At 36.6% G+C, this 14,071-nt stretch overlaps 1 long non-coding RNA gene across 1 annotated transcript; it reads left to right on the top strand.

The window, feature by feature from the left end:
* Positions 1 to 11,186: 11,186 nt before the first annotated feature.
* LOC143576441 (uncharacterized) lies at positions 11,187 to 13,600 on the top strand. The gene is made up of 3 exons (XR_013142951.1): positions 11,187 to 11,341; positions 12,499 to 13,378; positions 13,415 to 13,600. It is a non-coding gene; the product is annotated as an uncharacterized LOC143576441 (long non-coding RNA).
* The last annotated feature ends 471 nt before the right edge of the window (positions 13,601 to 14,071 follow it).

Raw genomic sequence — 14,071 nt, 5'->3', positions numbered from 1 at the left:
AGCTTCAAGAACCACGCCCCCATGCTTCTAAACACAAGAAAAGACAAACACTGGACAAAGAAGCACGGGGCAGTGCTTAAGCCACCATGGGGCCGTGGTCACCTTTCAGATAAGACAAAAAGAATTAGCACATGTCACTAAAAAGCACGGGGTCGTGCCTTAGAAATCACGCCCCCGTGTGAGTCATCATGTATGATCTGACAGCATTTAATGCAACTGGACACCTGGACACAGGATCGTGCCTCTAAGGATACGGGGGCTTGCCTACTTCCTCAGACTGCCTATAAATAAAGGAGAATGTTGCATTAATTAAGTGTGCTTGAAGAAAAGGAGAATGTTGCATTAATTAAGTGTGCTTGAAGAAAATGTCTATACGGGTTTCTCTTATAAAAACACTCACATTACACTCATATTGAAGATCTTGTGAAGAGTTTGAAGGCTTGGAGGTTACCATTATCATCCACCATCATCAATATCATCATTATCCATCATCATCATTAATAAGGGAGGTTCATCCACATTTGGTTAGATTGTTCTAGTTTAATCATGTGTTTTCTATCATCGTCTCTTTTAATGTTCATAACAACGCTCATTATGAGCTAAACTCCATTTATCAACTAAAATCTACGAAGAAGCTTTGTTTTACTTGATGATTATGTAAAACATAAGGTTTAGTTTGGTAAAGTACATGGTTATTTTACAATTATCCATTGATGAAGAAATGTTTTATCACTTTAACTCAATATATCAAAGTTGATGATTAAAAATCATTCATGATCACTCATGTTCTTGGAAACAAGAAATGGTAAAAAGAAATACTTTTGATAACTTATTTGAAATAAAGCATGGATCCATATGTTGCACTTAGAAATGATGAGATATAGGTCATGATCTATTTCTCTAGTTTTGATAATGCTAAAATAACATTGTTAACACGATTGCTTAGGTTATCATGCTAGTTAAATAAATCATATGTTAATGGAATGTGTAACTATAGCCTAATCTAATCAACCAAGGGGAGGTTGTGTGAGTTAATTAAAACCACTCGAAGTTGTTAGGGTTGGTATTTGAGAAATCTAAGTCAATCCTAATCGTTATATTTTACCAAACTGCTTGTCTACTTAAATTGACATTCTCGTGGTAGCATGATAATAAGCATAGGATGGACTTGAAAATACGCATGCTACTTTCTTTTATGTCATAGAATATGTTCACTTAGAAATGAGGGACTATGCTATCATATATTATTAGGACAAGTGTATCACATGTTTATTTAATAATCATCAAGGAAAAATGGAGTGGATTCTTGATCTTAGATGGTAACCTTCATATAATTGAACTACTCATTTAGAATTTCTCTTCTTGTCACCTATATATTATTTATAAGTATTTTTATTTTATAAAAAGTTCAATAATCAACCCAAAATGATTAAAACTGTCCGATTACAATAAAACGAAGATTCGCTATTGGAAACATTTGTGTCCACAGATTGATACTTGGTTCTTACCAATACTATTTTACATATACGATAGGTACACTTGCCTATTTTGTGTGTGTTTAGTTTTAGTAAAAATCACTTTTATAAATTTAAAACACGATCCTGTGCAGAGCTAAATACCCAATCCATAATATATTATAACGCACCGCACACAGAACATCACCTGCCATTACTCAAGTTCTTAAAAACCATTAGTATCTAGCTTTTTGACACCAACAGGAATCCCAGAGCCAACTTTTGAGGGAGCATATGTTTCTTGTTGAACCCAGCCTTTGAAACTTTTCCGAAAGCTCCCTCACCCAGGACCATATCATCACTAAAGTTCCTGTGCAGAGCTAAATACCCAATCCATAATATATTATAACGCACCGCACACAGAACATCACCTGCCGTTACTCAAGTTCTTAAAAACCATTAGTATCTAGCTTTTTGACACCAACAGGAATCCTAGAGCCAACTTTTGAGGGAGTATATGTTTCTTGTTGAACCCAACCTTTGAAACTTTTCCGAAAGCTCCCTCACCCAGGACCATATCATCACTAAAGTTCCTATTGGCAATTTTAAGTCCATCCAAACTAAATACTTTCAAACCAGAATTTGCAGCTTTAACTTCATGGAAAGTATCAACATTTTCGGTCAGCAAAACTTCTTTGTTAGAAAAATTAATGGGAAGACACCATTTAATTTCATTTTTCCCAGAGGTTCTACATCCCCTATCACTGTAAATAAGATCAAATACACTTGTATAATGTAACTGTAATGCATGTTAAACATATATTAGATTATTGGTTTTATGGTTTCGTTTTGTTTAGCCCACGAACCAGAGTTAGGTTTCTTTATGGTTTGTTTCTGATTTCTTTCATGAATATACCGAGTCTCTCCATGTCATGTCTTTGGCGCATGAGAGCACGTCCATGAGGACCATGACTATTTTTTGGCCGGATTTTTGTTGTTGTCATCCCTGTTAGTGTCTGGTTGACTCAATTACTGGTTGATTCTTCATGTTTACTGTCGGATTCCTAGTTTTAGTTCTGGATTTCATGTTCTGGTTCCTGATCGGGCTCCTGTTCTCGATCATGTTATGTTTCTGTCCTGAAGCCGGTGTTCGCCAATCAGGCCTTACATGTACCTGTTCATGAAGCCGTTGTTCACCGACCATAACTTACATGTTCCTATCCCAGAAGTCGTTGTTAGAAATTCCAGTCAGGTCTTACATGTTCATGTTATCGATCTTACTCCTGATTCTACTTATGTTGATGTTCCTGATTCTGATCCCGCCCTGGTTTATTTTTTTCTAGTTTCCCGCACGTGTTCTAGTTCCAGCCTAGTTTTTTGGTATGTTGTTAAGTCTTGTTGTAACAAGTTGGGCATGATTAATATCAATATTGAGAGTTCCCTATCCATTGTAATTACATAATGGCATAATGCAGTTAAATGTAGTCAATTACTGTTACACATGCAAACACAAAACCTTTTAGGTTACACGTCCACCAGGTGTTTTGACAAACACATTTCGAAGCATTCTTGATAATGTTATTATCTTTCCGGACCTGATGTGAGCATTTGAATTAGAGACTACTAAGAATCTCCTCTGTCTTGCACTGCTAATGTAACCTCAAGTGCTACCACCAATGTTTTGAAACCCGGTCCGGCCGGTCCGACCGGGACCCGGTACTATTACCGGTCTGGGTCGTGATGTTTGACCCGTTTTCTAATAGCCCGGCTGGGTCTTGCGGGCGGGGGTCGGACCGGACCCGATGACCCGCCGGGTGAACCGGCAAAATCGGTAAAAGTAGATCTTGATGGAGGTCGAGACACAGATAAACACAAAGTATTCTTTGATTTAAGATCTGGATGGCTCAATCGAGATCGAGTCGACGTTGGGAGGTGAAACAGACACCAAACCGTCGGCGTCGAAGCCAGTGGTGTCGCTTTTTGCATGCCGGAAAAGTGATCGGAAATCCCCATCTACTGATGTGAGCAATAAACGACTGTAGCTGCAACCAAGAATCCCCATCTTCCTTCACCGATTTCCTTACACCGCCGCCAATCTCCACCGCCCTCCTCCATATCTCCTCCCCTTCCTTCGTCGCCATCAATATCCTCACTGCCTTTTCGACATCTTCCGCCACCACTATCTCATATCTTCACTTCCAATCTCTAAACTCAAACATGTGGCCATACATAAACTCAAACATGTGGTTAAAAAGAGGCCACGTTAATTGACTGAATATATACAATAAAAGAAAAATAACAATTTAAGCATATAAATGATAATTACCAATTTATATATATATATATATAGTAATGATAATTATATATTAAATTATTTATGACGTAATCCGGGTCAAACATCGGTCCGCCCTCCCGGGTCAGTCCGACCTTTGACCCGGTAAGGAGTCCGGGTCGACGTCCGGGCCGGGTCTGAAAACATTGGCTACCACCACCTCAACCATAGTCGGGCGGTCTTTGGATCCATAAAATAGCTGTGATCAAAATGCCCAAATGAACCTCTTAACAGTTGTGCTCACATGGGTGCATCCCTGGTCTTTCGAACTGAATTTGGACAATCCAAAATCGGATACCCTAGCTTTGATGTTTTTCATGCAAAAGAATGTTTGAGCTTTTATCATTTCAGTATATGATACGGTGGTTGACACATGTGCCGGTATGAAGCAATCCAATGCGCGTGTAGCCCCGATGCAAATCTTGAGGCGCTCAACCCATGAAAGAGGGGGCTTTTGACTTAATACGTTGACTTCATGCAAGGTTGTGCTAGATTTCCACCAGATATATGCTCGTACACAGCCATCATCTTTTCAAACTCATTACAGTATCTAATAAGAGAAACCAGATGCTTGTGTCTAAAGCTGGAAAGCATCTTGACTTATGTCCAAAACTCAGTGGCTCCTTGTTTAGATCCTGAATCCAAACGTTTGATTGCAACGGTTGTTGCACCATCGTCAATGACACCTTTAAAAACCTTACCAAATCCACCTTTGCATGTGATCATTGACTGATCAAAACTGTATGCACCATTTGCATCTCAGAATGAAGAAATTGGCGGCATGGATGTTCGTTTGACAAGAACGGTGACTTCTTATTCTCCCTAAGGCTTGTTTCTCGAAGTTACCTCAACTTATAAACAATTATATTGAGCATAATCATGACGAGTATTACACCAGTGAATGCTTCTTTCCCGTGCAAAAAGTACTTATTTTAATTACTTTGGAGTCGAAGAAACCGAGCTAGAACGGCAATCAAGATTACCAGCCGGTGGGTAATCAGTATCTGGAAAACTAACAGATGATACGCGTAATAAACTATGCAGCAACATTAAAAAACTAGATGATGGTTTGGTTAGATTTCAAAAACTGAAATCTCGTATAGAACAAAGCTAGATATATTGTACAATAAATATGCACTACAATAAATATGCACGAAGTTTCTTTGACTTTTTTTTGTTATATAATGGTTTGTTTATCATTTTTTCTATATATATGACCTACGCAATTCGACACGACTGGATGGTTGAACGGACCAAAAAAATAGTATACATCGATGGTCAACTATGTACGGACACAAAAAATTCTGACCCTGTGAGAAAATTTTCTGGGTCCGCCTAGCATGATTTTGGCCCGCATTGACCACGAAAGTGTTTCTTCTAATCCTTCTGCATTTGTGAAAAATCATTCTAGTATGTAAATGTCCATTTTGTTACCAATATATTATGTAGATCAAGAGTGAGAAGTATGCTTACCTTTCAATATATAATTCTCTAGGCTCACCTTATGCATAAACTGATAAACTTATAGACTAGGAGTAGCCCAGGTCCTTATCTTCTGATCTGCATCCTAATAACTTGGTCACATTTGGATGACTCAATTCGCTTAATAGTTTCACCTCCGTTGCATGCATCCATGATACCGTTTATACACAGTTACACACAAGTATAAGTATACATAAACACACAACTATAATTACCTGACATTCCTCAAGTTCTTCTTAACCATCGGTATCTAGCTTTTTGACAGCAACATCTCATCAAACTCATCACAGTATCCAATAAGAAATGTACTCGTACACAACCATCATCTCATCAAACTCATCACAGTATCCAATAAGAGAAACCAGATGGCTGTGTCTAAACCTGGAAAGCATCTTAACTTCTGTCCAAAATTCAGTGGCTCCTTGAATAGATCCTGAATCCAAACGTTTGATTGCGACGGTTGTTGCACCATCGTCAATGACACCTTTATAAACATTACCAAATCCACCTTTGCCTGTGATCATTGACTGATCAAAACTGTATGTCTCCATTTGCATCTCAGAAAAAAGAAACCGGCGGCATAGATGTTCGCTAGACAAAGATGGTGACTTCTTATTCTCCCCAAGGCTTTTTCTCCAAGTTGCCTCAATTTATAAACAATTATGTTGAGCATAATCATGACGAGTATTACACCAGTGAATACTATACAGCAACATTACAAAAAACATCCCCTGCTGGAAATCATCTTCCACTATTACATATGAATTAACTGTCTGTATGAGTCAACAGGGACAAAGATACGTATGAAATTCAAAACTTAATATGTGGATTAAAGTTACAATATGATCATGAGTTGCTATGATGATAGTTGAGGAATATCGTTGAATAGTTTGCAGGTAATTGTGTCAAAATATTTATATGATTTAAAAGAAAAAGATGTGGGGACGAGAGTGACATTCTGCGATCAGAGTCAATGAAACGATTGGACATCGTCCTTTACACTCGAACTGCCTTTATATTTGTTCAGGTTACCATGAGACTGCCTTTATATATGTTCAGGTTACCATGAGACTTAGTTTGCACCTGTTGAATCAGCTAGATTTAAGGGTCGCGATACGACAGTTTGTTGGTCCGTTTCAACTATTAGGTCCAAAGCAGTTTTGAAGGCCCCTCAGGTCACAGCCATTCGGTCAGACATCACAAATTAACTTGCTCATTTGTATCGACAATCTCGTTGGAAAGCGACAAGTTAGTGATGACGATTAGCAAAACGGAACAAACTGATGGTGGTTTATCATGTTATTAATAATTAATACCTAATGTATCATGTGACTATCAAGTTGGAGCTCAACTTGTCATATGCTCAATTGTGCTTTTGCCCAACGCCATACTTTACAAAGTTTTTATAACAATCTTGTTAATCGATGCGAGGACGATATGCTTCCCGAAAGTGTTTGGGTCAATGTCGATTATTTGTTGGAGTATCTTGATGTGTTCAAACTGTCACACCCCAACCTACGGCGGAAATGCCGGGGCGCGAACTGATTGTCACAGCTCTCAAAGTTACTATCATGCATAATATTTAAATGACAATATCTATTAATTGAATTCAATTATCAAATAAATCAAATACAAACAAACAAGTACATAATTCATACAACAATACAAATTTTATATTTCTTGATTAAAATATTCTTCTAGCTATATTATTCACTAAGTCTTCACCAACCTACATATGCGTATAAAATAAAGTTTTGTCAACAACACATGTTGAGTGAGCAACACACCAGTTTAGTTGTACATATAGTATATATAAGAAAATACGTAGCTGCAACAAGTCATATGAGAATAACAAAATAACCAAATGAGCAAGTATAACAAGTATAACTGAGATGTCGAGAAGCACAAGGCTATAACGACTGGCGTATGATCATACTAGACTGAGATTATGTTGGACCTCTCCGAATGCGAAAGCATACAAAGCAAATAAGCACATAAACAAGTAAGGTATAAATTGTCAACACATAAGACAAAGTTGCAGTTTTTGAGTATAAGTATATATAAGAAATATATTTACGCATATGTCCCGAAAACATGAGAAAACAAGTAAAAAGAGGGGAATGCGGTACTCACCTCGATAGACGAACAAGGGTGATTTAAGATAACAAGAATGAGGAAAGGAATCACACACGAACGTTAAAGCCTATGAGAAAACGAGAGTAACGAATACGCTTAAGTAAGGATTTAAGATTTACTACGACGACTAGATAAACAATATTAAGTTAATAATAAAATAATATAATATCATATATAAGATAAAATAATTAGTTTGTTTAATAAATATATATCTTGAAAAATATTACTTTTAATTTTTATAATATATACATATTTGCTTATATGTATATGCATGAAAATGAAAATGAGAGTTAAACGAGTATTAAGAATTCGGTTTGTATTAAAATAGTTTTAACTAATTATTATTAGTATTAATATAACCATTAAATGCTTTTAAAAAAAATAATAATAATAACCAAAATAGTCGGGTGCAGAGGGTCGAACTCGCGACCTCCGTCCCATAACTCAAACATAATAACCAGCGGAGCTACAACGACAATTGTTTATAACATAAGAATCAGTTATTTTAAAACGACACATTGAACCAGGTTATACTATGAACCCTAGATCGTTAAACCACTTAATCGCTTGTTGATTGATTAATTAAGTATAGGGTTAATGATCTACAAATCAAGACGAACAGTATGAACATATCAATTACCTTAAACGAGGCTGGTTCGAGGGTTAATTATGTCGATGAAGCGACGGCCAGAACAAGAATCAGAACACGTCTCCACAGCAGCAGCAACGTAATTAATGAGAGGGTTATTGTTAGCGATGATGGTGTGATGGTCCAGACGCGAGTAATTGCATTATTATCAACGATTTATAGACGAGCACTATATGTTTAATGACGGTTTAAAAAGGTTAAGGAATAAGATCAGTAGTGATTCGATTTTCCAATTATAAGTTAAAATTGAGATCGTTTAAACATTATACATGATTTGGTAAGATCTATTTTTGATTCTACGAAGTTTAAGGCTAAGATAATGAAACGGGTCGCGGGTTTGGGTCCAGATTGTGTGTTTGGGTTATTGGGTAAATGGGTAAAAGATATAATTACTGATTTTGCAAAATAGTCCCTTTAGTTTGGATATGGATACAAAAGTAGGTTAAAGTTTAGATTTGAGTTAAAAATGTATATAAATCAAAGTAGTTTTAACTCATTAAATAAATATTGAAACCATAATATTAAAATAATAATAATGACTTGTTAAACGCGATATTTTATCGTTTAAATTTCCCGAATATAAAAATGGGTCTGGTTTTAATAAATGTACAGTTTTCAAAAAGTCCAGGTTGTTACACAAACCGCAACAACTAAGTTATCGGGAGTTTATTATCCTACTAGTTGTTGGGTTTTGCAAGAATTGTACAACATGTATTTGAATTATAGAGAGTTTGAGGAGAAGAACAAACTCTTCAATGATATTGATGCGGTAATAAAGGAAAAGTTCTTAAAATATTATGAAGACATACCGCCGGTGTTTACTTGTGTCGCCGCTTTAAACCCCTATTGGAATGTTAACGGGGTTGAGACATTGATCGAGGAAATATTTGACAACATAGGTATGCATGAGATCGACCCGAAGTTGTCGACAGAATCGAAGGACAAGTTTAAAAAAACCCTTCAAGAACTTTATGACCATTATTTTCAACTTTATGGTCCAAGCGCAAGGTTGTCTTTTGTGAGGCAGACAACGAACAGTAAGCCGTGCAAGGACAAGCTTATAAATTTAGTGAATGCGGTTCATGAATCGGCTGCTAAGAGGCCAAGAGGAAACACACCAACTAGTGAACTTGGTTGATATAGTGGAGCAAACTATGTTGAGGGCGCAACGGTCGATGAAATTCGCAACATTGATATTTTGGCTTGGTGGAAAGGAAAACAAAACGAATTTCCTATTCTATCTGCCATGGCTCGTGACTTGCTTAGCGTCCAAGCCTCAACGGTTGCTTCTGAATTGGTTTTTTTCTCTTAGTGGGAGGGTATTCTCAATGCGAAGAACAAAACTAACTCCCGAGTCTCTAGAGGTTTGCATTTGCCTAAAGGATCATTTGGATGTGGTGGATCGTATACAATACAAGGCAAACTTTGAAGGCGAAATACCAATAGAGCGTCCTATTCATGATGAAGAGCTGGAAGAAGGGATTTCTTCATAGAATTCGGGTGGTGAAAAAGACGAGGATGAAGACTAAGAAGACTTGTATTTTTTATTTGTTTTAGTAAAATAATTTGTAACACGATCATATTTCAAGTAATTTTTAGTTTTGCTTTGTTTATTAACTAGCTTTGTTTTGTTTATTACTAGTAATGTTTTATTTCTTATTAGTCATGCTTTATTTTTTGTTACGTTATCAATTGATTACAATAACGACGAACATTTTATTATAAAAAAAACACATATAACAAACATTATTAAACATGACGATATTAAACATAACAAGTTAAAATAAAAAACAAGGTCCGTCGTTTTAATCTCGCGTTCTATAACGATTAAGCGTTGTTACCGGCGGCGGTAGGTGCTAGAGTTGTAGAGCCGGACGACTTTCCCGCTTCCGCTTTCTTGGCATCCAAACTTTTTTTTCTCACGACAATACTTATTGGTATGCTTGCGTAATGTGGAGTTCGACCCCGCTTTCGTAAACTTGGAACAATACTTGCACCAGAGCATCTCTTATGAGTTGGTCATGACTCACAAATCATAATGAATCCAAACCTCGGAGCATCGTGTTGTTTCGATGACCATAACAACATCGTTGTTACTTGTTATTGATTGCCGGTTTAAGCTTAATTGTGATTTAAAGTGTGTTTTAGAGTTTTGAAAGTGGTTTAACAAGTTCTACACACCACCATGCTATTTATAGTATGTGTGTAAGGTGTATATGGTTAAAAACCGGTTCCAACGGTCCAAAAACGGCTATATAGCCATTAAAACCGGTTCCTTACGGCTAGTTTGTTTAAATTTCAAAAAAAAACGGTGTACCCGCTTTTTACGTAAAACCCGGGCTCAGTTCCTACCCTACCCGGTTCCACTGGGTTCCTATTTCATTCCTGCGGGTCGGGTCCGGTTCCTACCCGGTTCCTGATAAATTCACAATAGTTCAGGGAGTCATTTGTCAATTGTTAATAGTTCAGGTCCCATTGTAATAGTTTTGTAACGTTTTCGTTATCAAGTCTGTTAACTGAGTTGATCATTTGTAACTATAATAACGATCAGGTAGCTAATAAACGGTTTAGCTTGTTGATGAATATTCTCTTCTCTCTCTCTCTCTCTGATTCTGTTATTCTAAATCAAGCTATCAATTGGTATCAAAGCTAACGATTCCATCGGTAACCTGTATCCAATTCTATCAAATTTGTTCGTTTCAATTCAATTAATCTGAAATTGATCATTTGTTCGATCAATTTCTGTCCGTTTCGTTTTCAATTCACCTAAAATTGATCAATTGTTCGATCAATTTCTTTCAATTTCAATCCAATTGGCTCTAAAATTTGCTCTAAAATTCAATGGCGTCTACTCGTAATCAAGAAATGGAGCGTATGGTTAAAGATCATGAGAATTCACTGTCTCGTTTGGAAAAATTGAATGATCAAAATTTATCAGAGTTAATTGGACTTGAGGAAACTTCAGAGACGATGAAGGCACAGATGGATGCAATTCTCAAGAAATTGGATCAATTATCCAATAATAACAATCACAATCATGAAGGCAATGGTAATAGGAACAACACTGATGAAGAACAATTCAATAACAGGGAGAATTTTGATGGAACTAGATGCAGTCACAATAATAAATCGGTTCTCGAAAGTCGAATTCCCCAAATTCGATGGAACAGATGTTGAAGGCTTGTTGTATAAGTGTGAACATTTTTTTTCTATTGATGAGACTCCTGAAGCTTACAAGGTCAGATATGCAGCAGCTCATGTTGAAGGAAGAGCCTTGCAATGGCACCAGTCACACATCAAATCTCAAGGCGGAAGATTACTATCACAGATTCCATGGAGTGATTATGAAAGATCAATTACAGCAAGATTTGGTGCAACGTTAATTGAAGATGCTATGGGAGCCTTGAAGGCTTTAAGTCAAGGTGATGATCTTGAAGAGTATTGTGACAATTTTGACAGACTCTTGAACAAGGTAACTTTACATGAGGAATATTCTTTAAGTCTATTCATGGAGGGCCTCAAACCAGAGATTAAATGTCATATCAAACTGCTTAAACCTAAGACCCTTAAAGACACTTACCTATTAGCCCGTTTACAAAATCAAGCCAACATTACCTTAGCTTCAAATAAACCTATCAGTTATACCAACAAAAACAATCATCCTTTCAAAACTTCTTTCACTTCTAATGCCACCAAATTACCCTTACTTCCGACTCCTCTCAACCCTGCTCCTCTAAATTCTTTTAACCCAAACCCTGTTCGCAAATTATCTCTTTCTAGTAAAGAGTTGGAAGAGAAAAGAACCAAGGGGGAATGTTTTTTGGAGTAATGACCGTTATACCCCTGGTCATAATTTACACTGTAAAGGAAAAAACAACAAGCAATTGTTTTTGTTTGAAGTCATTGAAGGGGAAAACAATGTTGAAACTCAAGAACCAACTATTGTTGAACCAATTCAAGAACCAGATCCTCACATTTCTTTCCATGCCCTTACTGGTATTCCCTCTTTTTCCACAATGAAAATCATAGGAGCAATTGGCACTAAACAATTGCAGGTTCTTATTGACAGTGGGTCTACCCACAACTTTGTTAATGAAAAATTAGTTGAAAAGTTGCATTGTCCTGTTCATGAAGTGGCTAATATGCCAGTTACCATTGCTGATGGTACTAAGCTTCCTTGCATGAAAATTTGTAAAGATTTTCAATGGATTATGCAAGGTAGTTGGTTCAAGGTAGACATGATGGTTATTCCATTAAGTAACTATGATATTGTTTTAGGGATTCAATGTTTACAAACTCTAAACGATATCATGTGGAATTTCAAGTCCTTGATTATGAAATTCACAGTGGATAACCATACCTTCGAACTCAAAGGTTCTACTACAACTGGTGTTAGTTTGTGTTCAATGGAAAAAATGAATTTTTGGCTTCAAGATTCAAACCAGACTATTGAGAGTCAACTTTTTAGCTTACAAACAGAAGGCCACACTCATTTCCAACACCAACCTCATGTTGAGGAAATTCAAAGCAATGATCCCTTAAATGCTTTATTAGCACAATATGAGGATATCTTTGAAATCCTTAAAGGTCTTCCCCTTCTAGATCTTATGACCATAAGATCAGACTAAAAGATGAAAACATTACTTTGAACTTGAAATCATATAAGTATCCAGTACTCAGAAATCCATCATTGAACAAATGACCCAAGAATTAATGGATTCTGGAGTAATTCGTAATAGTACTAGTTCCTTTGCAGCTCCTGTGGTTCTAGTGAAGAAAAAAGATGGGTCGTGGCGTATGTGTGTTGACTATAGAAGGTTAAATGATGCTACTATCAAAGATGGCTTTCCTATTCCCTTGATTGACAAATTACTAGATGAATTAGGGGGGATCTACTATTTTCTCTAAGTTAGACTTACAATCCGGTTACCATCAAATAAGAATGTTTGAAGATGACATTCACAAAACAGCCTTCAAAACACATCAGGGTCACTATGAATTCCTAGTTTTACCCTTTGGATTGACTAACGCACCAGCAACATTTCAGTCACTCATGAATGAAACCTTCAAAACTGTTTTGAGGAAATCTACCTTAGTTTTCTTTGATGACATTCTGATCAATAGTAAAACAATGGATCAGCATATCAAGGACTTACAACAAGTATTACAGTTAATGAGGCAGAACTCACTCAAAGCTAAGAGATCCAAATGTACTTTTGGTGGTCACAAGGTGGAGTACTTAGGACATATCATTACTGGTGAAGGGGTTGCTACTGATCCTAATAAAATCAAGGCTATACAAGACTGGCCTTACCCTAAAATCAAGTTCAGATAAACAGTTAAGGGGTTTCCTTGGTTTAGCAAGGTAATATAGGCGTTTTATAAGAGGATTTGGAGCCATTGCTAAATCCTTAACTGAACTTCTTAAGAAGGATGCATTCCAATGGAACAAGGAAGCTCAAAACTCATTTGATGCTTTAAAGCTAGCTTTAAGCACTCCTCGTGTTCTAGCTTTACCAGATATGTCCAAGGTATTTGTTATAGAAACTGACGCATCTTCAAAGGGTTTAGGAGCTGTTTTAATGCAAGATAAACACCCTATAGCTTTTATTAGTAAAGCTTTAGACAACAATCTCTATCGGTATATGAGAAGGAGTTATTGGCCATTTTATTAGCGGTTAAAAGCTGGCATCATTATTTGATAACGAAGCACTTCATTATCTAAACCGATGAACAAAGTTTGAAACATTTGTTAGACCAGAAAATTATAACTCCTTTACAACAGACTTGGTTATCCAAACTCCTGGGTTACAGTTATGAAATTTGCTATAAAAAAGGTTGTGACAATACTGCTGCAGATGCCTTATCTAGAGTACAAGGTTTGGGTTTGCTAACATTAACCCTCAACACTATTCAACCTCTTCTGTTGGATAGACTTAAACATGGATGGAATTCAGACAAGATGCTAGAGGGGATATTGTTCAGTTGCAGCAAGGTAAAATAGTCAAACATTATACA

This window comes from Bidens hawaiensis, unplaced genomic scaffold, assembly GCF_021521415.1.
Source record: "Bidens hawaiensis isolate Kalapana, Puna unplaced genomic scaffold, B.hawaiensis_p1.1 tig00028122_1, whole genome shotgun sequence".
Classification (NCBI taxonomy): domain Eukaryota; kingdom Viridiplantae; phylum Streptophyta; class Magnoliopsida; order Asterales; family Asteraceae; genus Bidens; species Bidens hawaiensis.
This window is presented reverse-complemented; position numbering and strand designations above follow the sequence as displayed.